We start from the raw sequence: 26,919 nt of genomic DNA on the forward strand, positions 1-26,919 counted from the left end.
AGGTCACGGGACACTATTTTTCATCAGAAAATTGATTTTTTTGACTTTAGAAAAATGTTTTCAAAATGTCATTTGGACTGTGTCTCATGTTGAATAACTACTTTTTAAAGCCTCAATGTGACCAAAATTGCCATTTTTACAGACTTTTTCTCCTACTCAGAAGCTTCTATTTCGACCAATTTCAAGCATTAAATGACTCTAAACACACTTATTTTAGTTACAATTCTGACCATCTGGAGAAAGTTCGACAGGTCACGGGACACTGTTTTTCATCGGAAAATTGATTTTTTTGCCTTTGGAAAAATGTATTCAAAATGTCATGTGGATTGAGCCTCATGTTGAATAACTACTTTTTAAAGCCCCAATTTGACCAAAATTGCCATTTTTACAGACTTTTTCTCCTACTCAAAAGCTTCTATTTCGACCAATTTCAGGCATTTAATTGACTCTAAACAAACTTATTTTAGTTCCAAAAGTGATAATTAACATGCAATAGTCATTTACAGTCAAAAAATTAAACATAAAAAAATTACAATTTGTGACCATCTGGAGAAAGTTCGACAGGTCACGAGTCACTGTTTTTCATCAGAAAATGGATTTTTTGGACTGTAGAAAAATGTATTCAAAATTTCATTTGGATTGAGACTCATATTGAATAACTACTTTTTAAAGCCTCAATGTGACCAAAATTGCCATTTTTACAGACTTTTTCTCCTACTCAGAAGCTTCTATTTCTACAAATTTCAGGCATTAAAATGACTAAACACACTTATTTTAGTTACAATTCTGACCATCTGAAGAAAGTTCGACAGATCACGGGACACTATTTTTCATCAGAAAACTGATTTTTTTGACTTTAGAAAAATGTTTTCAAAATGTCATTTGGACTGTGTCTCATGTTGAATAACTACTTTTTAAAGCCTCAATGTGACCAAAATTGCCATTTTTACAGACTTTTTCTCCTACTCAAAAGCTTCTATTTCGACCAATTTCAAGCATTAAATGACTCTAAACACACTTATTTTAGTTCCAAAAGTGATAATTCACAAGCAATAGTCATTTACAGTCAAAAAATTTTACTTAAAAAAATTACAATTTCTGACCATCTGGAGAAAGTTCGACAGGTCTCGGGTCACCGTTTTTCATTAGAAAATGGATTTTTTGGACTGTAGAAAAATGTATTCAAAATGTCATTTGGATTGACACTCATGTTGAATATCTACTTTTTAAAGCCTCAATGTGACCAAAATTGCCATTTTTACAGACTTTTTCTCGAACTCAGAAGCATCTATTTCGACCAATTTCAGGCATTTAAATTACTCTAAACACACTTATTTTAGTTCCAAAAGTGATAATTCACATGCAATAGTCATTTACATTCAAAAAATTAAACATAAAAAAATTACAATTTCTGACCATCTTGAGAAAGTTTGACAGGTCACGGGACACTGTTTTTCATCAGAAAATTGATTTTTTGGACTGTGGAAAAATGTATACAAAATGTCATTTGGATTGAGACTCATGTTGAATTACTACTTTTTAAAGCCTCAATGTGACCAAAACTGCCATTTTTACAGACTTTTTCTCCTACTCAAAAGCTTCTATTTCGACCAATTTCAGGCATTTAAATGACTCTAAACACACTTATTTTAGTTACAAAAGTGATAATTCACATGCAATAGTCATTTACAGTCAAAAACTTACACAATAAAAAATTACCAATTCTGACCATCTGGAGAATGTTCGACAGATCACGGGACACTATTTTTCATCAGAAAATTGATTTTTTTGACTTTAGAAAAATGTATTCAAAATGTCATTTGGACTGTGTCTCATGTTGAACAACTACTTTTTAAAACCTCAATGTGACCAAAATTGCCATTTTTACAGACTTTTTCTCCTACTCAGAAGCTTCTATTTCGACCAATTTCAAGCATTAAATGACTCTAAACACACTTATTTTAGTTCCAAAAGTGATAATTCACATGCAATAGTCATTTACAGTCAAAAAATTTAACTTAAAAAAATTACAATTTCTGACCATCTGGAGAAAGTTCGACAGGTCTCGGGTCACCGTTTTTCATTAGAAAATGGATTTTTTGGACTGTAGAAAAATGTATTCAAAATGTCATTTGGATTGACACTCATGTTGAATATCTACTTTTTAAAGCCTCAATGTGACCAAAATTGCCATTTTTACAGACTTTTTCTCCTACTCAGAAGCATCTATTTCGACCAATTTCAGGCATTTAAATTACTCTAAACACACTTATTTTAGTTCCAAAAGTGATAATTCACATGCAATAGTCATTTACATTCAAAAAATTAAACATAAAAAAATTACAATTTCTGACCATCTTGAGAAAGTTCGACAGGTCATGGGACACTGTTTTTCATCAGAAAATTGATTTTTTGGACTGTAGAAAAATGTATACAAAATGTCATTTGGATTGAGACTCATGTTGAATTACTACTTTTTAAAGCCTCAATGTGACCAAAACTGCCATTTTTACAGACTTTTTCTCCTACTCAAAAGCTTCTATTTCGACCAATTTCAGGCATTTAAATAACTCTAAACACACTTATTTTAGTTCCAAAAGTGATAATTAACATGCAATAGTCATTTACAATCAAAAAATTAAACATAAAAAATTGACAATTTCTGACCATCTGAAGAAAGTTCGACAGGTCACCGTTTTTCATCAGAAAATGGATTTTTTGGACTGTAGAAAAATGTATTCAAAATGTCATTTGGATTGACACTCATGTTGAATATCTACTTTTTAAAGCCCCAATGTGACCAAAATTGCCATTTTTACAGACTTTTTCTCCTACTCAGAAGCATCTATTTCGACCAATTTCAGGCATTAAAATGACTCTAAACACACTTATTTTAGTTCCAAAAGTGATAATTCACATGCAATAGTCATTAACATTAAAAAAATTAAACATAAAAAAATTACAATTTCTGACCATCTGGAGAAAGTTCGACAGGTCACGAAACACTGTTTTTCATCAGAAAATTGATTTTTTGGACTGTAGAAAAATGTATACAAAATGTCATTTGGATTGAGACTCATGTTGAATTACTACTTTTTAAAGCCTCAATGTCACCAAAACTGCCATTTTTACAGACTTTTTCTCCTACTCAAAAGCTTCTATTTCGACCAATTTCAGGCATTTAAATGACTCTAAACACACTTATTTTAGTTACAAAAGTGATAATTCACATGCAATAGTCATTTACAGTGAAAAACTTACACAATAAAAAATTACCAATTCTGACCATCTGGAGAATGTTCGACAGGTCACGGGACACTATTTTTCATCAGAAAATTGATTTTTTTGACTTTAGAAAAATGTTTTCAAAATGTCATTTGGATTGTGTCTCATGTTGAATAACTACTTTTTAAAGCCTCAATGTGACCAAAATTGCCATTTTTACAGACTTTTTCTCCTACTCAGAAGCTTCTATTTCGACCAATTTCAAGCATTAAATGTCTCTAAACACACTTATTTTAGTTACAATTCTGACCATCTGGAGAAAGTTCGACAGGTCACGGGACACTGTTTTTCATCGGAAAATTGATTTTTTTGCCTTTGGAAAAATGTATTCAAAATGTCATGTGGATTGAGCCTCATGTTGAATAACTACTTTTTAAAGCCCCAATTTGACCAAAATTGCCATTTTTACAGACTTTTTCTCCTACTCAAAAGCTTCTATTTCGACCAATTTCAGGCATTTAATTGACTCTAAACAAACTTATTTTAGTTCCAAAAGTGATAATTAACATGCAATAGTCATTTACAGTCAAAAAATTAAACATAAAAAAATTACAATTTGTGACCATCTGGAGAAAGTTCGACAGGTCACGAGTCACTGTTTTTCATCAGAAAATGGATTTTTTGGACTGTAGAAAAATGTATTCAAAATTTCATTTGGATTGAGACTCATATTGAATAACTACTTTTTAAAGCCTCAAAGTGACCAAAATTGCCATTTTTACAGACTTTTTCTCCTACTCAGAAGCTTCTATTTCTACAAATTTCAGGCATTAAAATGACTCTAAACACACTTATTTTAGTTACAATTCTGACCATCTGAAGAAAGTTCGACAGATCACGGGACACTATTTTTCATCAGAAAACTGATTTTTTTGACTTTAGAAAAATGTATTCAAAATGTCATTTGGACTGTGTCTCATGTTGAATAACTACTTTTTAAAGACTCAATGTGACCAAAATTGCCATTTTTACAGACTTTTTCTCCTACTCAGAAGCTTCTATTTCGACCAATTTCAAGCATTAAATGACTCTAAACACACTTATTTTAGTTCCAAAAGTGATAATTCACAAGCAATAGTCATTTACAGTCAAAAAATTTAACTTAAAAAAATTACAATTTCTGACCATCTGGAGAAAGTTCGACAGGTCTCGGGTCACCGTTTTTCATTAGAAAATGGATTTTTTGGACTGTAGAAAAATGTATTCAAAATGTCATTTGGATTGACACTCATGTTGAATATCTACTTTTTAAAGCCTCAATGTGACCAAAATTGCCATTTTTACAGACTTTTTCTCGAACTCAGAAGCATCTATTTCGACCAATTTCAGGCATTTAAATTACTCTAAACACACTTATTTTAGTTCCAAAAGTGATAATTCACATGCAATAGTCATTTACATTCAAAAAATTAAACATAAAAAAATTACAATTTCTGACCATCTTGAGAAAGTTTGACAGGTCACGGGACACTGTTTTTCATCAGAATATTGATTTTTTTGGACTGCAGAAAAATGTATACAAAATGTCATTTGGATTGAGACTCATGTTGAATTACTACTTTTTAAAGCCTCAATGTGACCAAAACTGCCATTTTTACAGACTTTTTCTCCTACTCAAAAGCTTCTATTTCGACCAATTTCAGGCATTTAAATGACTCTAAACACACTTATTTTAGTTACAAAAGTGATAATTCACATGCAATAGTCATTTACAGTCAAAAACTTACACAATAAAAAATTACCAATTCTGACCATCTGGAGAATGTTCGACAGATCACGGGACACTATTTTTCATCAGAAAATTGATTTTTTTGACTTTAGAAAAATGTATTCAAAATGTCATTTGGACTGTGTCTCATGTTGAATAACTACTTTTTAAAGCCTCAATGTGACCAAAATTGCCATTTTTACAGACTTTTTCTCCTACTCAGAAGCTTCTATTTCGACCAATTTCAAGCATTAAATGACTCTAAACACACTTATTTTAGTTCCAAAAGTGATAATTCGCATGCAATAGTCATTTACAGTCAAAAAATTTAACTTAAAAAAATTACAATTTCTGACCATCTGGAGAAAGTTCGACAGGTCTCGGGTCACCGTTTTTCATTAGAAAATGGATTTTTTGGACTGTAGAAAAATGTATTCAAAATGTCATTTGGATTGACACTCATGTTGAATATCTACTTTTTAAAGCCTCAATGTGACCAAAATTGCCATTTTTACAGACTTTTTCTCCTACTCAGAAGCATCTATTTCGACCAATTTCAGGCATTTAAATTACTCTAAACACACTTATTTTAGTTCCAAAAGTGATAATTCACATGCAATAGTCATTTACATTCAAAAAATTAAACATAAAAAAATTACAATTTCTGACCATCTTGAGAAAGTTCGACAGGTCATGGGACACTGTTTATCATCAGAAAATTGATTTTTTGGACTGTAGAAAAATGTATACAAAATGTCATTTGGATTGAGACTCATGTTGAATTACTACTTTTTAAAGCCTCAATGTGACCAAAACTGCCATTTTTACATACTTTTTCTCCTACTCAAAAGCTTCTATTTCGACCAATTTCAGGCATTTAAATGACTCTAAACACACTTATTTTAGTTACAAAAGTGATAATTCACATGCAATAGTCATTTACAGTCAAAAACTTACACAATAAAAAATTACCAATTCTGACCATCTGGAGAATGTTCGACAGGTCACGGGACACTATTTTTCATCAGAAAATTGATTTTTTTGACTTTAGAAAAATGTTTTCAAAATGTCATTTGGACTGTGTCTCATGTTGAATAACTACTTTTTAAAGCCTCAATGTGACCAAAATTGCCATTTTTACAGACTTTTTCTCCTACTCAGAAGCTTCTATTTCGACCAATTTCAAGCATTAAATGACTCTAAACACACTTATTTTAGTTCCAAAAGTGATAATTCACATGCAATAGTCATTTACAGTCAAAAAATTTAACTTAAAAAAATTACAATTTCTGACCATCTGGAGAAAGTTCGACAGGTCTCGGGTCACCGTTTTTCATTAGAAAATGAATTTTTTGGACTGTAGAAAAATGTATTCAAAATGTCATTTGGATTGACACTCATGTTGAATATTTACTTTTTAAAGCCTCAATGTGACCAAAATTGCCATTTTTACAGACTTTTTCTCCTACTCAGAAGCATCTATTTCGACCAATTTCAGGCATTTAAATTACTCTAAACACACTTATTTTAGTTCCAAAAGTGATAATTCACATGCAATAGTAATTTACATTCAAAAAATTAAACATAAAAAAATTACAATTTCTGACCATCTTGAGAAAGTTCGACAGGTCATGGGACACTGTTTTTCATCAGAAAATTGATTTTTTGGACTGTAGAAAAATGTATACAAAATGTCATTTGGATTGAGACTCATGTTGAATTACTACTTTTTAAAGCCTCAATGTGACCAAAACTGCCATTTTTACAGACTTTTTCTCCTACTCAAAAGCTTCTATTTCGACCAATTTCAGGCATTTAAATGACTCTAAACACACTTATTTTAGTTCCAAAAGTGATAATTCACATGCAATAGTCATTTACATTCAAAAAATTAAACATAAAAAAATTACAATTTCTGACCATCTTGAGAAAGTTTGACAGGTCATGGGACACTGTTTTTCATCAGAAAATTGATTTTTTGGACTGTAGAAAAATGTATACAAAATGTCATTTGGATTGAGACTCATGTTGAATTACTACTTTTTAAAGCCTCAATGTGACCAAAACTGCCATTTTTACAGACTTTTTCTCCTACTCAAAAGCTTCTATTTCGACCAATTTCAGGCATTTAAATGACTCTAAACACACTTATTTTAGTTCCAAAAGTGATAATTCACATGCAATAGTCATTTACATTCAAAAAATTAAACATAAAAAAATTACAATTTCTGACCATCTTGAGAAAGTTCGACAGGTCATGGGACACTGTTTTTCATCAGAAAATTGATTTTTTGGACTGTAGAAAAATGTATACAAAATGTCATTTGCATTGAGACTCATGTTGAATTACTACTTTTTAAAGCCTCAATGTGACCAAAACTGCCATTTTTACAGACTTTTTCTCCTACTCAAAAGCTTCTATTTCGACCAATTTCAGGCATTTAAATGACTCTAAACACACTTATTTTAGTTCCAAAAGTGATAATTCACATGCAATAGTCATTTACAGTCAAAAAATTTAACTTAAAAAAATTACAATTTCTGACCATCTGGGGAAAGTTCGACAGGTCTCGGGTCACCGTTTTTCATTAGAAAATGGATTTTTTGGACTGTAGAAAAATGTATTCAAAATGTCATTTGGATTGACACTCATGTTGAATATCTACTTTTTAAAGCCTCAATGTGACCAAAATTGCCATTTTTACAGACTTTTTCTCCTACTCAGAAGCATCTATTTCGACCAATTTCAGGCATTTAAATTACTCTAAACACACTTATTTTAGTTCCAAAAGTGATAATTCACATGCAATAGTCATTTACATTCAAAAAATTAAACATAAAAAAATTACAATTTCTGACCATCTTGAGAAAGTTCGACAGGTCATGGGACACTGTTTTTCATCAGAAAATTGATTTTTTGGACTGTAGAAAAATGTATACAAAATGTCATTTGGATTGAGACTCATGTTGAATTACTACTTTTTAAAGCCTCAATGTGACCAAAACTGCCATTTTTACAGACTTTTTCTCCTACTCAAAAGCTTCTATTTCGACCAATTTCAGGCATTTAAATGACTCTAAACACACTTATTTTAGTTACAAAAGTGATAATTCACATGCAATAGTCATTTACAGTCAAAAACTTACACAATAAAAAATTACCAATTCTGACCATCTGGAGAATGTTCGACAGGTCACGGGACACTATTTTTCATCAGAAAATTGATTTTTTTGACTTTAGAAAAATGTATTCAAAATGTCATTTGGACTGTGTCTCATGTTGAATAACTACTTTTCAAAGCCTCAATGTGACCAAAATTGCCATTTTTACAGACTTTTTCTCCTACTCAGAAGCTTCTATTTCGACCAATTTCAAGCATTAAATGACTCTAAACACACTTATTTTAGTTCCAAAAGTGATAATTCACATGCAATAGTCATTTACAGTCAAAAAATTTAACTTAAAAAAATTACAATTTCTGACCATCTGGAGAAAGTTCGACAGGTCTCGGGTCACCGTTTTTCATTAGAAAATGGATTTTTTGGACTGTAGAAAAATGTATTCAAAATGTCATTTGGATTGACACTCATGTTGAATATCTACTTTTTAAAGCCTCAATGTGACCAAAATTGCCATTTTTACAGACTTTTTCTCCTACTCAGAAGCATCTATTTCGACCAATTTCAGGCATTTAAATTACTCTAAACACACTTATTTTAGTTCCAAAAGTGATAATTCACATGCAATAGTCATTTACATTCAAAAAATTAAACATAAAAAAATTACAATTTCTGACCATCTTGAGAAAGTTCGACAGGTCACGGTACACTGTTTTTCATCAGAAAATTGATTTTTTGGACTGTAGAAAAATGTATACAAAATGTCATTTGGATTGAGACTCATGTTGAATTACTACTTTTTAAAGCCTCAATGTGACCAAAACTGCCATTTTTACAGACTTTTTCTCCTACTCAAAAGCTTCTATTTCGACCAATTTCAGGCATTTAAATGACTCTAAACACACTTATTTTAGTTACAAAAGTGATAATTCACATGCAATAGTCATTTACAGTCAAAAACTTACACAATAAAAAATTACCAATTCTGACCATCTGGAGAATGTTCGACAGATCACGGGACACTATTTTTCATCAGAAAATTGATTTTTTTGACTTTAGAAAAATGTATTCAAAATGTCATTTGGACTGTGTCTCATGTTGAATAACTACTTTTTAAAGCCTCAATGTGACCAAAATTGCCATTTTTACAGACTTTTTCTCCTACTCAGAAGCTTCTATTTCGACCAATTTCAAGCATTAAATGACTCTAAACACACTTATTTTAGTTCCAAAAGTGATAATTCACATGCAATAGTCATTTACAGTCAAAAAATTTAACTTAAAAAAATTACAATTTCTGACCATCTGGAGAAAGTTCGACAGGTCTCGGGTCACCGTTTTTCATTAGAAAATGGATTTTTTGGACTGTAGAAAAATGTATTCAAAATGTCATTTGGATTGACACTCATGTTGAATATCTACTTTTTAAAGCCTCAATGTGACCAAAATTGCCATTTTTACAGACTTTTTCTCCTACTCAGAAGCATCTATTTCGACCAATTTCAGGCATTTAAATTACTCTAAACACACTTATTTTAGTTCCAAAAGTGATAATTCACATGCAATAGTCATTTACATTCAAAAAATTAAACATAAAAAAATTACAATTTCTGACCATCTTGAGAAAGTTCGACAGGTCATGGGACACTGTTTTTCATCAGAAAATTGATTTTTTGGACTGTAGAAAAATGTATACAAAATGTCATTTGGATTGAGACTCATGTTGAATTACTACTTTTTAAAGCCTCAATGTGACCAAAACTGCCATTTTTACAGACTTTTTCTCCTACTCAAAAGCTTCTATTTCGACCAATTTCAGGCATTTAAATGACTCTAAACACACTTATTTTAGTTACAAAAGTGATAATTCACATGCAATAGTCATTTACAGTCAAAAACTTACACAATAAAAAATTACCAATTCTGACCATCTGGAGAATGTTCGACAGGTCACGGGACACTATTTTTCATCAGAAAATTGATTTTTTTGACTTTAGAAAAATGTATTCAAAATGTCATTTGGACTGTGTCTCATGTTGAATAACTACTTTTCAAAGCCTCAATGTGACCAAAATTGCCATTTTTACAGACTTTTTCTCCTACTCGGAAGCTTCTATTTCGACCAATTTCAAGCATTAAATGACTCTAAACACACTTATTTTAGTTCCAAAAGTGATAATTCACATGCAATAGTCATTTACAGTCAAAAAATTTAACTTAAAAAAATTACAATTTCTGACCATCTGGAGAAAGTTCGACAGGTCACGGGTCACCGTTTTTCATTAGAAAATGGATTTTTTGGACTGTAGAAAAATGTATTCAAAATGTCATTTGGATTGACACTCATGTTGAATATCTACTTTTTAAAGCCCCAATGTGACCAAAATTGCCATTTTTACAGACTTTTTCTCGAACTCAGAAGCATCTATTTCGACCAATTTCAGGCAATAAAATGACTCTAAACACACTTATTTTAGTTCCAAAAGTGATAATTCACATGCAATAGTCATTAACATTAAAAAAATTAAACATAAAAAAATTACAATTTCTGACCATCTGGAGAAAGTTCGACAGGTCACAGGACACTGCTTTTCATCAGAAAATTGATTTTTTGGACTGTAGAAAAATGTATACAAAATGTCATTTGGATTGAGACTCATGTTGAATTACTACTTTTTAAAGCCTCAATGTCACCAAAACTGCCATTTTTACAGACTTTTTCTCCTACTCAAAAGCTTCTATTTCGACCAATTTCAGGCATTAAATGACTCTAAACACACTTATTTTAGTTACAAAAGTGATAATTCACATGCAATAGTCATTTACAGTCAAAAAATTTAACTTAAAAAAATTACAATTTCTGACCATCTGGAGAAAGTTCGACAGGTCACGGGTCACCGTTTTTCATTAGAAAATGGATTTTTTGGACTGTAGAAAAATGTATTCAAAATGTCATTTGGATTGACACTCATGTTGAATATCTACTTTTTAAAGCCCCAATGTGACCAAAATTGCCATTTTTACAGACTTTTTCTCGAACTCAGAAGCATCTATTTCGACCAATTTCAGGCAATAAAATGACTCTAAACACACTTATTTTAGTTCCAAAAGTGATAATTCACATGCAATAGTCATTAACATTAAAAAAATTAAACATAAAAAAATTACAATTTCTGACCATCTGGAGAAAGTTCGACAGGTCACAGGACACTGCTTTTCATCAGAAAATTGATTTTTTGGACTGTAGAAAAATGTATACAAAATGTCATTTGGATTGAGACTCATGTTGAATTACTACTTTTTAAAGCCTCAATGTCACCAAAACTGCCATTTTTACAGACTTTTTCTCCTACTCAAAAGCTTCTATTTCGACCAATTTCAGGCATTTAAATGACTCTAAACACACTTATTTTAGTTACAAAAGTGATAATTCACATGCAATAGTCATTTACAGTGAAAAACTTACACAATAAAAAATTACCAATTCTGACCATCTGGAGAATGTTCGACAGGTCACGGGACACTATTTTTCATCAGAAAATGGATTTTTTTGACTTTAGAAAAATGTTTTCAAAATGTCATTTGGACTGTGTCTCATGTTGAATAACTACTTTTTAAAGCCTCAATGTGACCAAAATTGCCATTTTTACAGACTTTTTCTCCTACTCAGAAGCTTCTATTTCGACCAATTTCAAGCATTAAATGACTCTAAACACACTTATTTTAGTTCTAAAAGTGATAATTCACATGCAATAGTCATTTACAGTCAAAAAATTTAACTTAAAAAAATTTACAATTTCTGACCATCTGGAGAAAGTTCGACAGGTCTCGGGTCACCGTTTTTCATTAGAAAATGGATTTTTTGGACTGTAGAAAAATGTATTCAAAATGTCATTTGGATTGACACTCATGTTGAATATCTACTTTTTAAAGCCCCAATGTGACCAAAATTGCCATTTTTACAGACTTTTTCTCGAACTCAGAAGCATCTATTTCGACCAATTTCAGGCAATAAAATGACTCTAAACCCACTTATTTTAGTTCCAAAAGTGATAATTCACATGCAATAGTCATTAACATTAAAAAAATTAAACATAAAAAAATTACAATTTCTGACCATCTGGAGAAAGTTCGACAGGTCACAGGACACTGCTTTTCATCAGAAAATTGATTTTTTGGACTGTAGAAAAATGTATACAAAATGTCATTTGGATTGAGACTCATGTTGAATTACTACTTTTTAAAGCCTCAATGTCACCAAAACTGCCATTTTTACAGACTTTTTCTCCTACTCAAAAGCTTCTATTTCGACCAATTTCAGGCATTTAAATGACTCTAAACACACTTATTTTAGTTACAAAAGTGATAATTCACATGCAATAGTCATTTACAGTGAAAAACTTACACAATAAAAAATTACCAATTCTGACCATCTGGAGAATGTTCGACAGGTCACGGGACACTATTTTTCATCAGAAAATTGATTTTTTTGACTTTAGAAAAATGTTTTCAAAATGTCATTTGGACTGTGTCTCATGTTGAATAACTACTTTTTAAAGCCTCAATGTGACCAAAATTGCCATTTTTACAGACTTTTTCTCCTACTCAGAAGCTTCTATTTCGACCAATTTCAAGCATTAAATGACTCTAAACACACTTATTTTAGTTCCAAAAGTGATAATTCACATGCAATAGTCATTTACAGTCAAAAAATTTAACTTAAAAAAATTTACAATTTCTGACCATCTGGAGAAAGTTCGACAGGTCTCGGGTCACCGTTTTTCATTAGAAAATGAATTTTTTGGACTGTAGAAAAATGTATTTAAAATGTCATTTGGATTGACACTCATGTTGAATATTTACTTTTTAAAGCCTCAATGTGACCAAAATTGCCATTTTTACAGACTTTTTCTCCTACTCAGAAGCATCTATTTCGACCAATTTCAGGCATTTAAATTACTCTAAACACACTTATTTTAGTTCCAAAAGTGATAATTCACATGCAATAGTAATTTACATTCAAAAAATTAAACATAAAAAAATTACAATTTCTGACCATCTTGAGAAAGTTCGACAGGTCATGGGACACTGTTTTTCATCAGAAAATTGATTTTTTGGACTGTAGAAAAATGTATACAAAATGTCATTTGGATTGAGACTCATGTTGAATTACTACTTTTTAAAGCCTCAATGTGACCAAAACTGCCATTTTTACAGACTTTTTCTCCTACTCAAAAGCTTCTATTTCGACCAATTTCAGGCATTTAAATGACTCTAAACACACTTATTTTAGTTCCAAAAGTGATAATTCACATGCAATAGTCATTTACAGTCAAAAAATTTAACTTAAAAAAATTACAATTTCTGACCATCTGGAGAAAGTTCGACAGGTCTCGGGTCACCGTTTTTCATTAGAAAATGGATTTTTTGGACTGTAGAAAAATGTATTCAAAATGTCATTTGGATTGACACTCATGTTGAATATCTACTTTTTAAAGCCTCAATGTGACCAAAATTGCCATTTTTACAGACTTTTCTCCTACTCAGAAGCATCTATTTCGACCAATTTCAGGCATTTAAATTACTCTAAACACACTTATTTTAGTTCCAAAAGTGATAATTCCCATGCAATAGTCATTTACATTCAAAAAATTAAACATAAAAAAATTACAATTTCTGACCATCTTGAGAAAGTTCGACAGGTCATGGGACACTGTTTTTCATCAGAAAATTGATTTTTTGGACTGTAGGAAAATGTATACAAAATGTCATTTGGATTGAGACTCATGTTGAATTACTACTTTTTAAAGCCTCAATGTGACCAAAACTGCCATTTTTACAGACTTTTTCTCCTACTCAAAAGCTTCTATTTCGACCAATTTCAGGCATTTAAATGACTCTAAACACACTTATTTTAGTTACAAAAGTGATAATTCACATGCAATAGTCATTTACAGTCAAAAACTTACACAATAAAAAATTACCAATTCTGACCATCTGGAGAATGTTCGACAGATCACGGGACACTATTTTTCATCAGAAAATTGATTTTTTTGACTTTAGAAAAATGTATTCAAAATGTCATTTGGACTGTGTCTCATGTTGAATAACTACTTTTTAAAGCCTCAATGTGACCAAAATTGCCATTTTTACAGACTTTTTCTCCTACTCAGAAGCTTCTATTTCGACCAATTTCAAGCATTAAATGACTCTAAACACACTTATTTTAGTTCCAAAAGTGATAATTCACATGCAATAGTCATTTACAGTCAAAAAATTTAACTTAAAAAAATTACAATTTCTGACCATCTGGAGAAAGTTCGACAGGTCTCGGGTCACCGTTTTTCATTAGAAAATGGATTTTTTGGACTGTAGAAAAAAGTATTCAAAATGTCATTTGGATTGACACTCATGTTGAATATCTACTTTTTAAAGCCTCAATGTGACCAAAATTGCCATTTTTACAGACTTTTTCTCCTACTCAGAAGCATCTATTTCGACCAATTTCAGGCATTTAAATTACTCTAAACACACTTATTTTAGTTCCAAAAGTGATAATTCACATGCAATAGTCATTTACATTCAAAAAATTAAACATAAAAAAATTACAATTTCTGACCATCTTGAGAAAGTTCGACAGGTCATGGGACACTGTTTTTCATCAGAAAATTGATTTTTTGGACTGTAGAAAAATGTATACAAAATGTCATTTGGATTGAGACTCATGTTGAATTACTACTTTTCAAAGCCTCAATGTGACCAAAATTGCCATTTTTACAGACTTTTTCTCCTACTCGGAAGCTTCTATTTCGACCAATTTCAAGCATTAAATGACTCTAAACACACTTATTTTAGTTCCAAAAGTGATAATTCACATGCAATAGTCATTTACAGTCAAAAAATTTAACTTAAAAAAATTACAATTTCTGACCATCTGGAGAAAGTTCGACAGGTCTCGGGTCACCGTTTTTCATTAGAAAATTGATTTTTTGGACTGTAGAAAAATGTATTCAAAATGTCATTTGGATTGACACTCATGTTGAATATCTACTTTTTAAAGCCACAATGTGACCAAAATTGCCATTTTTACAGACTTTTTCTCCTACTCAGAAGCATCTATTTCGACCAATTTCAGGCATTTAAATTACTCTAAACACACTTATTTTAGTTCCAAAAGTGATAATTCACATGCAATAGTCATTTACATTCAAAAAACTAAACATAAAAAAATTACTATTTCTGACCATCTTGAGAAAGTTCGACAGGTCACGGTACACTGTTTTTCATCAGAAAATTGATTTTTTGGACTGTAGAAAAATGTATACAAAATGTCATTTGGATTGAGACTCATGTTGAATTACTACTTTTTAAAGCCTCAATGTGACCAAAACTGCCATTTTTACAGACTTTTTCTCCTACTCAAAAGCTTCTATTTCGACCAATTTCAGGCATTTAAATGACTCTAAACACACTTATTTTAGTTACAAAAGTGATAATTCACATGCAATAGTCATTTACAGTCAAAAAATGTAACTTAAAAAAATTACAATTTCTGACCATCTGGAGAAAGTTCGACAGGTCACGGGTCACCGTTTTTCATTAGAAAATGGATTTTTTGGACTGTAGAAAAATGTATTCAAAATGTCATTTGGATTGACACTCATGTTGAATATCTACTTTTTAAAGCCCCAATGTGACCAAAATTGCCATTTTTACAGACTTTTTCTCGAACTCAGAAGCATCTATTTCGACCAATTTCAGGCAATAAAATGACTCTAAACACACTTATTTTAGTTCCAAAAGTGATAATTCACATGCAATAGTCATTAACATTAAAAAAATTAAACATAAAAAAATTACAATTTCTGACCATCTGGAGAAAGTTCGACAGGTCACAGGACACTGCTTTTCATCAGAAAATTGATTTTTTGGACTGTAGAAAAATGTATACAAAATGTCATTTGGATTGAGACTCATGTTGAATTACTACTTTTTAAAGCCTCAATGTGACCAAAATTGCCATTTTTACAGACTTTTCTCCTACTCAGAAGCATCTATTTCGACCAATTTCAGGCATTTAAATTACTCTAAACACACTTATTTTAGTTCCAAAAGTGATAATTCACATGCAATAGTCATTTACAGTCAAAAAATTTAACTTAAAAAAATTACAATTTCTGACCATCTGGAGAAAGTTCGACAGGTCTCGGGTCACCGTTTTTCATTAGAAAATGGATTTTTTGGACTGTAGAAAAATGTATTCAAAATGTCATTTGGATTGACACTCATGTTGAATATCTACTTTTTAAAGCCTCAATGTGACCAAAATTGCCATTTTTACAGACTTTTCTCCTACTCAGAAGCATCTATTTCGACCAATTTCAGGCATTTAAATTACTCTAAACACACTTATTTTAGTTCCAAAAGTGATAATTCACATGCAATAGTCATTTACATTCAAAAAATTAAACATAAAAAAATTACAATTTCTGACCATCTTGAGAAAGTTCGACAGGTCATGGGACACTGTTTTTCATCAGAAAATTGATTTTTTGGACTGTAGGAAAATGTATACAAAATGTCATTTGGATTGAGACTCATGTTGAATTACTACTTTTTAAAGCCTCAATGTGACCAAAACTGCCATTTTTACAGACTTTTTCTCCTACTCAAAAGCTTCTATTTCGACCAATTTCAGGCATTTAAATGACTCTAAACACACTTATTTTAGTTACAAAAGTGATAATTCACATGCAATAGTCATTTACAGTCAAAAACTTACACAATAAAAAATTACCAATTCTGACCATCTGGAGAATGTTCGACAGATCACGGGACACTATTTTTCATCAGAAAATTGATTTTTTTGACTTTAGAAAAATGTATTCAAAATGTCATTTGGACTGTGTCTCATGTTGAATAACTACTTTTTAAAGCCTCAATGTGACCAAAATTGCCATTTTTACAGACTTTTTCTCCTACTCAGAAGCTTCTATTTCGACCAATTTCAAGCATTAAATGACTCTAAACACACTTATTTTAGTTCCAAAAGTGATAATTCACATGCAATAGTCATTTACAGTCAAAAAATTTAACTTAAAAAAATTACAATTTCTGACCATCTGGAGAAAGTTCGACAGGTCTCGGGTCACCGTTTTTCATTAGAAAATGGATTTTTTGGACTGTAGAAAAAAGTATTCAAAATGTCATTTGGATTGACACTCATGTTGAATATCTACTTTTTAAAGCCTCAATGTGACCAAAATTGCCATTTTTACAGACTTTTTCTCCTACTCAGAAGCATCTATTTCGACCAATTTCAGGCATTTAAATTACTCTAAACACACTTATTTTAGTTCCAAAAGTGATAATTCACATGCAATAGTCATTTACATTCAAAAAATTAAACATAAAAAAATTACAATTTCTGACCATCTTGAGAAAGTTCGACAGGTCATGGGACACTGTTTTTCATCAGAAAATTGATTTTTTGGACTGTAGAAAAATGTATACAAAATGTCATTTGGATTGAGACTCATGTTGAATTACTACTTTTCAAAGCCTCAATGTGACCAAAATTGCCATTTTTACAGACTTTTTCTCCTACTCGGAAGCTTCTATTTCGACCAATTTCAAGCATTAAATGACTCTAAACACACTTATTTTAGTTCCAAAAGTGATAATTCACATGCAATAGTCATTTACAGTCAAAAAATTTAACTTAAAAAAATTACAATTTCTGACCATCTGGAGAAAGTTCGACAGGTCTCGGGTCACCGTTTTTCATTAGAAAATTGATTTTTTGGACTGTAGAAAAATGTATTCAAAATGTCATTTGGATTGACACTCATGTTGAATATCTACTTTTTAAAGCCACAATGTGACCAAAATTGCCATTTTTACAGACTTTTTCTCCTACTCAGAAGCATCTATTTCGACCAATTTCAGGCATTTAAATTACTCTAAACACACTTATTTTAGTTCCAAAAGTGATAATTCACATGCAATAGTCATTTACATTCAAAAAACTAAACATAAAAAAATTACTATTTCTGACCATCTTGAGAAAGTTCGACAGGTCACGGTACACTGTTTTTCATCAGAAAATTGATTTTTTGGACTGTAGAAAAATGTATACAAAATGTCATTTGGATTGAGACTCATGTTGAATTACTACTTTTTAAAGCCTCAATGTGACCAAAACTGCCATTTTTACAGACTTTTTCTCCTACTCAAAAGCTTCTATTTCGACCAATTTCAGGCATTTAAATGACTCTAAACACACTTATTTTAGTTACAAAAGTGATAATTCACATGCAATAGTCATTTACAGTCAAAAAATGTAACTTAAAAAAATTACAATTTCTGACCATCTGGAGAAAGTTCGACAGGTCACGGGTCACCGTTTTTCATTAGAAAATGGATTTTTTGGACTGTAGAAAAATGTATTCAAAATGTCATTTGGATTGACACTCATGTTGAATATCTACTTTTTAAAGCCCCAATGTGACCAAAATTGCCATTTTTACAGACTTTTTCTCGAACTCAGAAGCATCTATTTCGACCAATTTCAGGCAATAAAATGACTCTAAACACACTTATTTTAGTTCCAAAAGTGATAATTCACATGCAATAGTCATTAACATTAAAAAAATTAAACATAAAAAAATTACAATTTCTGACCATCTGGAGAAAGTTCGACAGGTCACAGGACACTGCTTTTCATCAGAAAATTGATTTTTTGGACTGTAGAAAAATGTATACAAAATGTCATTTGGATTGAGACTCATGTTGAATTACTACTTTTTAAAGCCTCAATGTCACCAAAACTGCCATTTTTACAGACTTTTTCTCCTACTCAAAAGCTTCTATTTCGACCAATTTCAGGCATTTAAATGACTCTAAACACACTTATTTTAGTTACAAAAGTGATAATTCACATGCAATAGTCATTTACAGTGAAAAACTTACACAATAAAAAATTACCAATTCTGACCATCTGGAGAATGTTCGACAGGTCACGGGACACTATTTTTCATCAGAAAATTGATTTTTTTGACTTTAGAAAAATGTTTTCAAAATGTCATTTGGACTGTGTCTCATGTTGAATAACTACTTTTTAAAGCCTCAATGTGACCAAAATTGCCATTTTTACAGACTTTTTCTCCTACTCAGAAGCTTCTATTTCGACCAATTTCAAGCATTAAATGACTCTAAACACACTTATTTTAGTTCTAAAAGTGATAATTCACATGCAATAGTCATTTACAGTCAAAAAATTTAACTTAAAAAAATTTACAATTTCTGACCATCTGGAGAAAGTTCGACAGGTCTCGGGTCACCGTTTTTCATTAGAAAATGGATTTTTTGGACTGTAGAAAAATGTATTCAAAATGTCATTTGGATTGACACCAATGTTGAATATCTACTTTTTAAAGCCCCAATGTGACCAAAATTGCCATTTTTACAGACTTTTTCTCGAACTCAGAAGCATCTATTTCGACCAATTTCAGGCAATAAAATGACTCTAAACACACTTATTTTAGTTCCAAAAGTTATAATTCACATGCAATAGTCATTAACATTAAAAAAATTAAACATAAAAAAATTACAATTTCTGACCATCTGGAGAAAGTTCGACAGGTCACAGGACACTGCTTTTCATCAGAAAATTGATTTTTTGGACTGTAGAAAAATGTATACAAAATGTCATTTGGATTGAGACTCATGTTGAATTACTACTTTTTAAAGCCTCAATGTCACCAAAACTGCCATTTTTACAGACTTTTTCTCCTACTCAAAAGCTTCTATTTCGACCAATTTCAGGCATTTAAATGACTCTAAACACACTTATTTTAGTTACAAAAGTGATAATTCACATGCAATAGTCATTTACAGTGAAAAACTTACACAATAAAAAATTACCAATTCTGACCATCTGGAGAATGTTCGACAGGTCACGGGACACTATTTTTCATCAGAAAATTGATTTTTTTGACTTTAGAAAAATGTTTTCAAAATGTCATTTGGACTGTGTCTCATGTTGAATAACTACTTTTTAAAGCCTCAATGTGACCAAAATTGCCATTTTTACAGACTTTTTCTCCTACTCAGAAGCTTCTATTTCGACCAATTTCAAGCATTAAATGACTCTAAACACACTTATTTTAGTTCCAAAAGTGATAATTCACATGCAATAGTCATTTACAGTCAAAAAATTTAACTTAAAAAAATTTACAATTTCTGACCATCTGGAGAAAGTTCGACAGGTCTCGGGTCACCGTTTTTCATTAGAAAATGAATTTTTTGGACTGTAGAAAAATGTATTTAAAATGTCATTTGGATTGACACTCATGTTGAATATTTACTTTTTAAAGCCTCAATGTGACCAAAATTGCCATTTTTACAGACTTTTTCTCCTACTCAGAAGCATCTATTTCGACCAATTTCAGGCATTTAAATTACTCTAAACACACTTATTTTAGTTCCAAAAGTGATAATTCACATGCAATAGTAATTTACATTCAAAAAATTAAACATAAAAAAATTACAATTTCTGACCATCTTGAGAAAGTTCGACAGGTCATGGGACACTGTTTTTCATCAGAAAATTGATTTTTTGGACTGTAGAAAAATGTATACAAAATGTCATTTGGATTGAGACTCATGTTGAATTACTACTTTTTAAAGCCTCAATGTGACCAAAACTGCCATTTTTACAGACTTTTTCTCCTACTCAAAAGCTTCTATTTCGACCAATTTCAGGCATTTAAATGACTCTAAACACACTTATTTTAGTTCCAAAAGTGATAATTCACATGCAATAGTCATTTACAGTCAAAAAATTTAACTTAAAAAAATTACAATTTCTGACCATCTGGAGAAAGTTCGACAGGTCTCGGGTCACCGTTTTTCATTAGAAAATGGATTTTTTGGACTGTAGAAAAATGTATTCAAAATGTCATTTGGATTGACACTCATGTTGAATATCTACTTTTTAAAGCCTCAATGTGACCAAAATTGCCATTTTTACAGACTTTTCTCCTACTCAGAAGCATCTATTTCGACCAATTTCAGGCATTTAAATTACTCTAAACACACTTATTTTAGTTCCAAAAGTGATAATTCACATGCAATAGTCATTTACATTCAAAAAATTAAACATAAAAAAATTACAATTTCTGACCATCTTGAGAAAGTTCGACAGGTCATGGGACACTGTTTTTCATCAGAAAATTGATTTTTTGGACTGTAGGAAAATGTATACAAAATGTCATTTGGATTGAGACTCATGTTGAATTACTACTTTTTAAAGCCTCAATGTGACCAAAACTGCCATTTTTACAGACTTTTTCTCCTACTCAAAAGCTTCTATTTCGACCAATTTCAGGCATTTAAATGACTCTAAACACACTTATTTTAGTTACAAAAGTGATAATTCACATGCAATAGTCATTTACAGTCAAAAACTTACACAATAAAAAATTACCAATTCTGACCATCTGGAGAATGTTCGACAGATCACGGGACACTATTTTTCATCAGAAAATTGATTTTTTTGACTTTAGAAAAATGTATTCAAAATGTCATTTGGACTGTGTCTCATGTTGAATAACTACTTTTTAAAGCCTCAATGTGACCAAAATTGCCATTTTTACAGACTTTTTCTCCTACTCAGAAGCTTCTATTTCGACCAATTTCAAGCATTAAATGACTCTAAACACACTTATTTTAGTTCCAAAAGTGATAATTCACATGCAATAGTCATTTACAGTCAAAAAATTTAACTTAAAAAAATTACAATTTCTGACCATCTGGAGAAAGTTCGACAGGTCTCGGGTCACCGTTTTTCATTAGAAAATGGATTTTTTGGACTGTAGAAAAATGTATTCAAAATGTCATTTGGATTGACACTCATGTTGAATATCTACTTTTTAAAGCCTCAATGTGTCCAAAATTGCCATTTTTACAGACTTTTTCTCCTACTCAGAAGCATCTATTTCGACCAATTTCAGGCATTTAAATTACTCTAAACACACTTATTTTAGTTCCAAAAGTGATAATTCACATGCAATAGTCATTTACATTCAAAAAATTAAACATAAAAAAATTACAATTTCTGACCATCTTGAGAAAGTTTGACAGGTCACGGGACACTGTTTTTCATCAGAAAATTGATTTTTTGGACTGTAGAAAAATGTATACAAAATGTCATTTGGATTGAGACTCATGTTGAATTACTACTTTTTAAAGCCTCAATGTGACCAAAACTGCCATTTTTACAGACTTTTTCTCCTACTCAAAAGCTTCTATTTCGACCAATTTCAGGCATTTAAATGACTCTAAACACACTTATTTTAGTTACAAAAGTGATAATTCACATGCAATAGTCATTTACAGTCAAAAACTTACACAATAAAAAATTACCAATTCTGACCATCTGGAGAATGTTCGACAGATCACGGGACACTATTTTTCATCAGAAAATTGATTTTTTTGACTTTAGAAAAATGTATTCAAAATGTCATTTGGACTGTGTCTCATGTTGAATAACTACTTTTTAAAGCCTCAATGTGACCAAAATTGCCATTTTTACAGACTTTTTCTCCTACTCAGAAGCTTCTATTTCGACCAATTTCAAGCATTAAATGACTCTAAACACACTTATTTTAGTTCTAAAAGTGATAATTCACATGCAATAGTCATTTACAGTCAAAAAATTTAACTTAAAAAAATTTACAATTTCTGACCATCTGGAGAAAGTTCGACAGGTCTCGGGTCACCGTTTTTCATTAGAAAATGGATTTTTTGGACTGTAGAAAAATGTATTCAAAATGTCATTTGGATTGACACTCATGTTGAATATCTACTTTTTAAAGCCCCAATGTGACCAAAATTGCCATTTTTACAGACTTTTTCTCGAACTCAGAAGCATCTATTTCGACCAATTTCAGGCAATAAAATGACTCTAAACACACTTATTTTAGTTCCAAAAGTGATAATTCACATGCAATAGTCATTAACATTAAAAAAATTAAACATAAAAAAATTACAATTTCTGACCATCTGGAGAAAGTTCGACAGGTCACAGGACACTGCTTTTCATCAGAAAATTGATTTTTTGGACTGTAGAAAAATGTATACAAAATGTCATTTGGATTGAGACTCATGTTGAATTACTACTTTTTAAAGCCTCAATGTCACCAAAACTGCCATTTTTACAGACTTTTTCTCCTACTCAAAAGCTTCTATTTCGACCAATTTCAGGCATTTAAATGACTCTAAACACACTTATTTTAGTTACAAAAGTGATAATTCACATGCAATAGTCATTTACAGTGAAAAACTTACACAATAAAAAATTACCAATTCTGACCATCTGGAGAATGTTCGACAGGTCACGGGACACTATTTTTCATCAGAAAATTGATTTTTTTGACTTTAGAAAAATGTTTTCAAAATGTCATTTGGACTGTGTCTCATGTTGAATAACTACTTTTCAAAGCCTCAATGTGACCAAAATTGCCATTTTTACAGACTTTTTCTCCTACTCAGAAGCTTCTATTTCGACCAATTTCAAGCATTAAATGACTCTAAACACACTTATTTTAGTTCCAAAAGTGATAATTCACATGCAATAGTCATTTACAGTCAAAAAATTTAACTTAAAAAAATTTACAATTTCTGACCATCTGGAGAAAGTTCGACAGGTCTCGGGTCACCGTTTTTCATTAGAAAATGAATTTTTTGGACTGTAGAAAAATGTATTTAAAATGTCATTTGGATTGACACTCATGTTGAATATTTACTTTTTAAAGCCTCAATGTGACCAAAATTGCCATTTTTACAGACTTTTTCTCCTACTCAGAAGCATCTATTTCGACCAATTTCAGGCATTTAAATTACTCTAAACACACTTATTTTAGTTCCAAAAGTGATAATTCACATGCAATAGTAATTTACATTCAAAAAATTAAACATAAAAAAATTACAATTTCTGACCATCTTGAGAAAGTTCGACAGGTCATGGGACACTGTTTTTCATCAGAAAATTGATTTTTTGGACTGTAGAAAAATGTATACAAAATGTCATTTGGATTGAGACTCATGTTGAATTACTACTTTTTAAAGCCTCAATGTGACCAAAACTGCCATTTTTACAGACTTTTTCTCCTACTCAAAAGCTTCTATTTCGACCAATTTCAGGCATTTAAATGACTCTAAACACACTTATTTTAGTTCCAAAAGTGATAATTCACATGCAATAGTCATTTACAGTCAAAAAATTTAACTTAAAAAAATTACAATTTCTGACCATCTGGAGAAAGTTCGACAGGTCTCGGGTCACCGTTTTTCATTAGAAAATGGATTTTTTGGACTGTAGAAAAATGTATTCAAAATGTCATTTGGATTGACACTCATGTTGAATATCTACTTTTTAAAGCCTCAATGTGACCAAAATTGCCATTTTTACAGACTTTTCTCCTACTCAGAAGCATCTATTTCGACCAATTTCAGGCATTTAAATTACTCTAAACACACTTATTTTAGTTCCAAAAGTGATAATTCACATGCAATAGTCATTTACATTCAAAAAATTAAACATAAAAAAATTACAATTTCTGACCATCTTGAGAAAGTTCGACAGGTCATGGGACACTGTTTTTCATCAGAAAATTGATTTTTTGGACTGTAGGAAAATGTATACAAAATGTCATTTGGATTGAGACTCATGTTGAATTACTACTTTTTAAAGCCTCAATGTGACCAAAACTGCCATTTTTACAGACTTTTTCTCCTACTCAAAAGCTTCTATTTCGACCAATTTCAGGCATTTAAATGACTCTAAACACACTTATTTTAGTTACAAAAGTGATAATTCACATGCAATAGTCATTTACAGTCAAAAACTTACACAATAAAAAATTACCAATTCTGACCATCTGGAGAATGTTCGACAGATCACGGGACACTATTTTTCATCAGAAAATTGATTTTTTTGACTTTAGAAAAATGTATTCAAAATGTCATTTGGACTGTGTCTCATGTTGAATAACTACTTTTTAAAGCCTCAATGTGACCAAAATTGCCATTTTTACAGACTTTTTCTCCTACTCAGAAGCTTCTATTTCGACCAATTTCAAGCATTAAATGACTCTAAACACACTTATTTTAGTTCCAAAAGTGATAATTCACATGCAATAGTCATTTACAGTCAAAAAATTTAACTTAAAAAAATTACAATTTCTGACCATCTGGAGAAAGTTCGACAGGTCTCGGGTCACCGTTTTTCATTAGAAAATGGATTTTTTGGACTGTAGAAAAATGTATTCAAAATGTCATTTGGATTGACACTCATGTTGAATATCTACTTTTTAAAGCCTCAATGTGACCAAAATTGCCATTTTTACAGACTTTTTCTCCTACTCAGAAGCATCTATTTCGACCAATTTCAGGCATTTAAATTACTCTAAACACACTTATTTTAGTTCCAAAAGTGATAATTCACATGCAATAGTCATTTACATTCAAAAAATTAAACATAAAAAAATTACAATTTCTGACCATCTTGAGAAAGTTCGACAGGTCATGGGACACTGTTTTTCATCAGAAAATTGATTTTTTGGACTGTAGAAAAATGTATACAAAATGTCATTTGGATTGAGACTCATGTTGAATTACTACTTTTCAAAGCCTCAATGTGACCAAAATTGCCATTTTTACAGACTTTTTCTCCTACTCGGAAGCTTCTATTTCGACCAATTTCAAGCATTAAATGACTCTAAACACACTTATTTTAGTTCCAAAAGTGATAATTCACATGCAATAGTCATTTACAGTCAAAAAATTTAACTTAAAAAAATTACAATTTCTGACCATCTGGAGAAAGTTCGACAGGTCTCGGGTCACCGTTTTTCATTAGAAAATGGATTTTTTGGACTGTAGAAAAATGTATTCAAAATGTCATTTGGATTGACACTCATGTTGAATATCTACTTTTTAAAGCCACAATGTGACCAAAATTGCCATTTTTACAGACTTTTTCTCCTACTCAGAAGCATCTATTTCGACCAATTTCAGGCATTTAAATTACTCTAAACACACTTATTTTAGTTCCAAAAGTGATAATTCACATGCAATAGTCATTTACATTCAAAAAACTAAACATAAAAAAATTACTATTTCTGACCATCTTGAGAAAGTTCGACAGGTCACGGTACACTGTTTTTCATCAGAAAATTGATTTTTTGGACTGTAGAAAAATGTATACAAAATGTCATTTGGATTGAGACTCATGTTGAATTACTACTTTTTAAAGCCTCAATGTGACCAAAACTGCCATTTTTACAGACTTTTTCTCCTACTCAAAAGCTTCTATTTCGACCAATTTCAGGCATTTAAATGACTCTAAACACACTTATTTTAGTTACAAAAGTGATAATTCACATGCAATAGTCATTTACAGTCAAAAAATGTAACTTAAAAAAATTACAATTTCTGACCATCTGGAGAAAGTTCGACAGGTCACGGGTCACCGTTTTTCATTAGAAAATGGATTTTTTGGACTGTAGAAAAATGTATTCAAAATGTCATTTGGATTGACACTCATGTTGAATATCTACTTTTTAAAGCCCCAATGTGACCAAAATTGCCATTTTTACAGACTTTTTCTCGAACTCAGAAGCATCTATTTCGACCAATTTCAGGCAATAAAATGACTCTAAACACACTTATTTTAGTTCCAAAAGTGATAATTCACATGCAATAGTCATTAACATTAAAAAAATTAAACATAAAAAAATTAC

The sequence above is a fragment of the Triturus cristatus genome, chromosome 8 (assembly GCF_964204655.1).
Source record: "Triturus cristatus chromosome 8, aTriCri1.1, whole genome shotgun sequence".
Classification (NCBI taxonomy): Eukaryota; Metazoa; Chordata; class Amphibia; order Caudata; family Salamandridae; genus Triturus; species Triturus cristatus.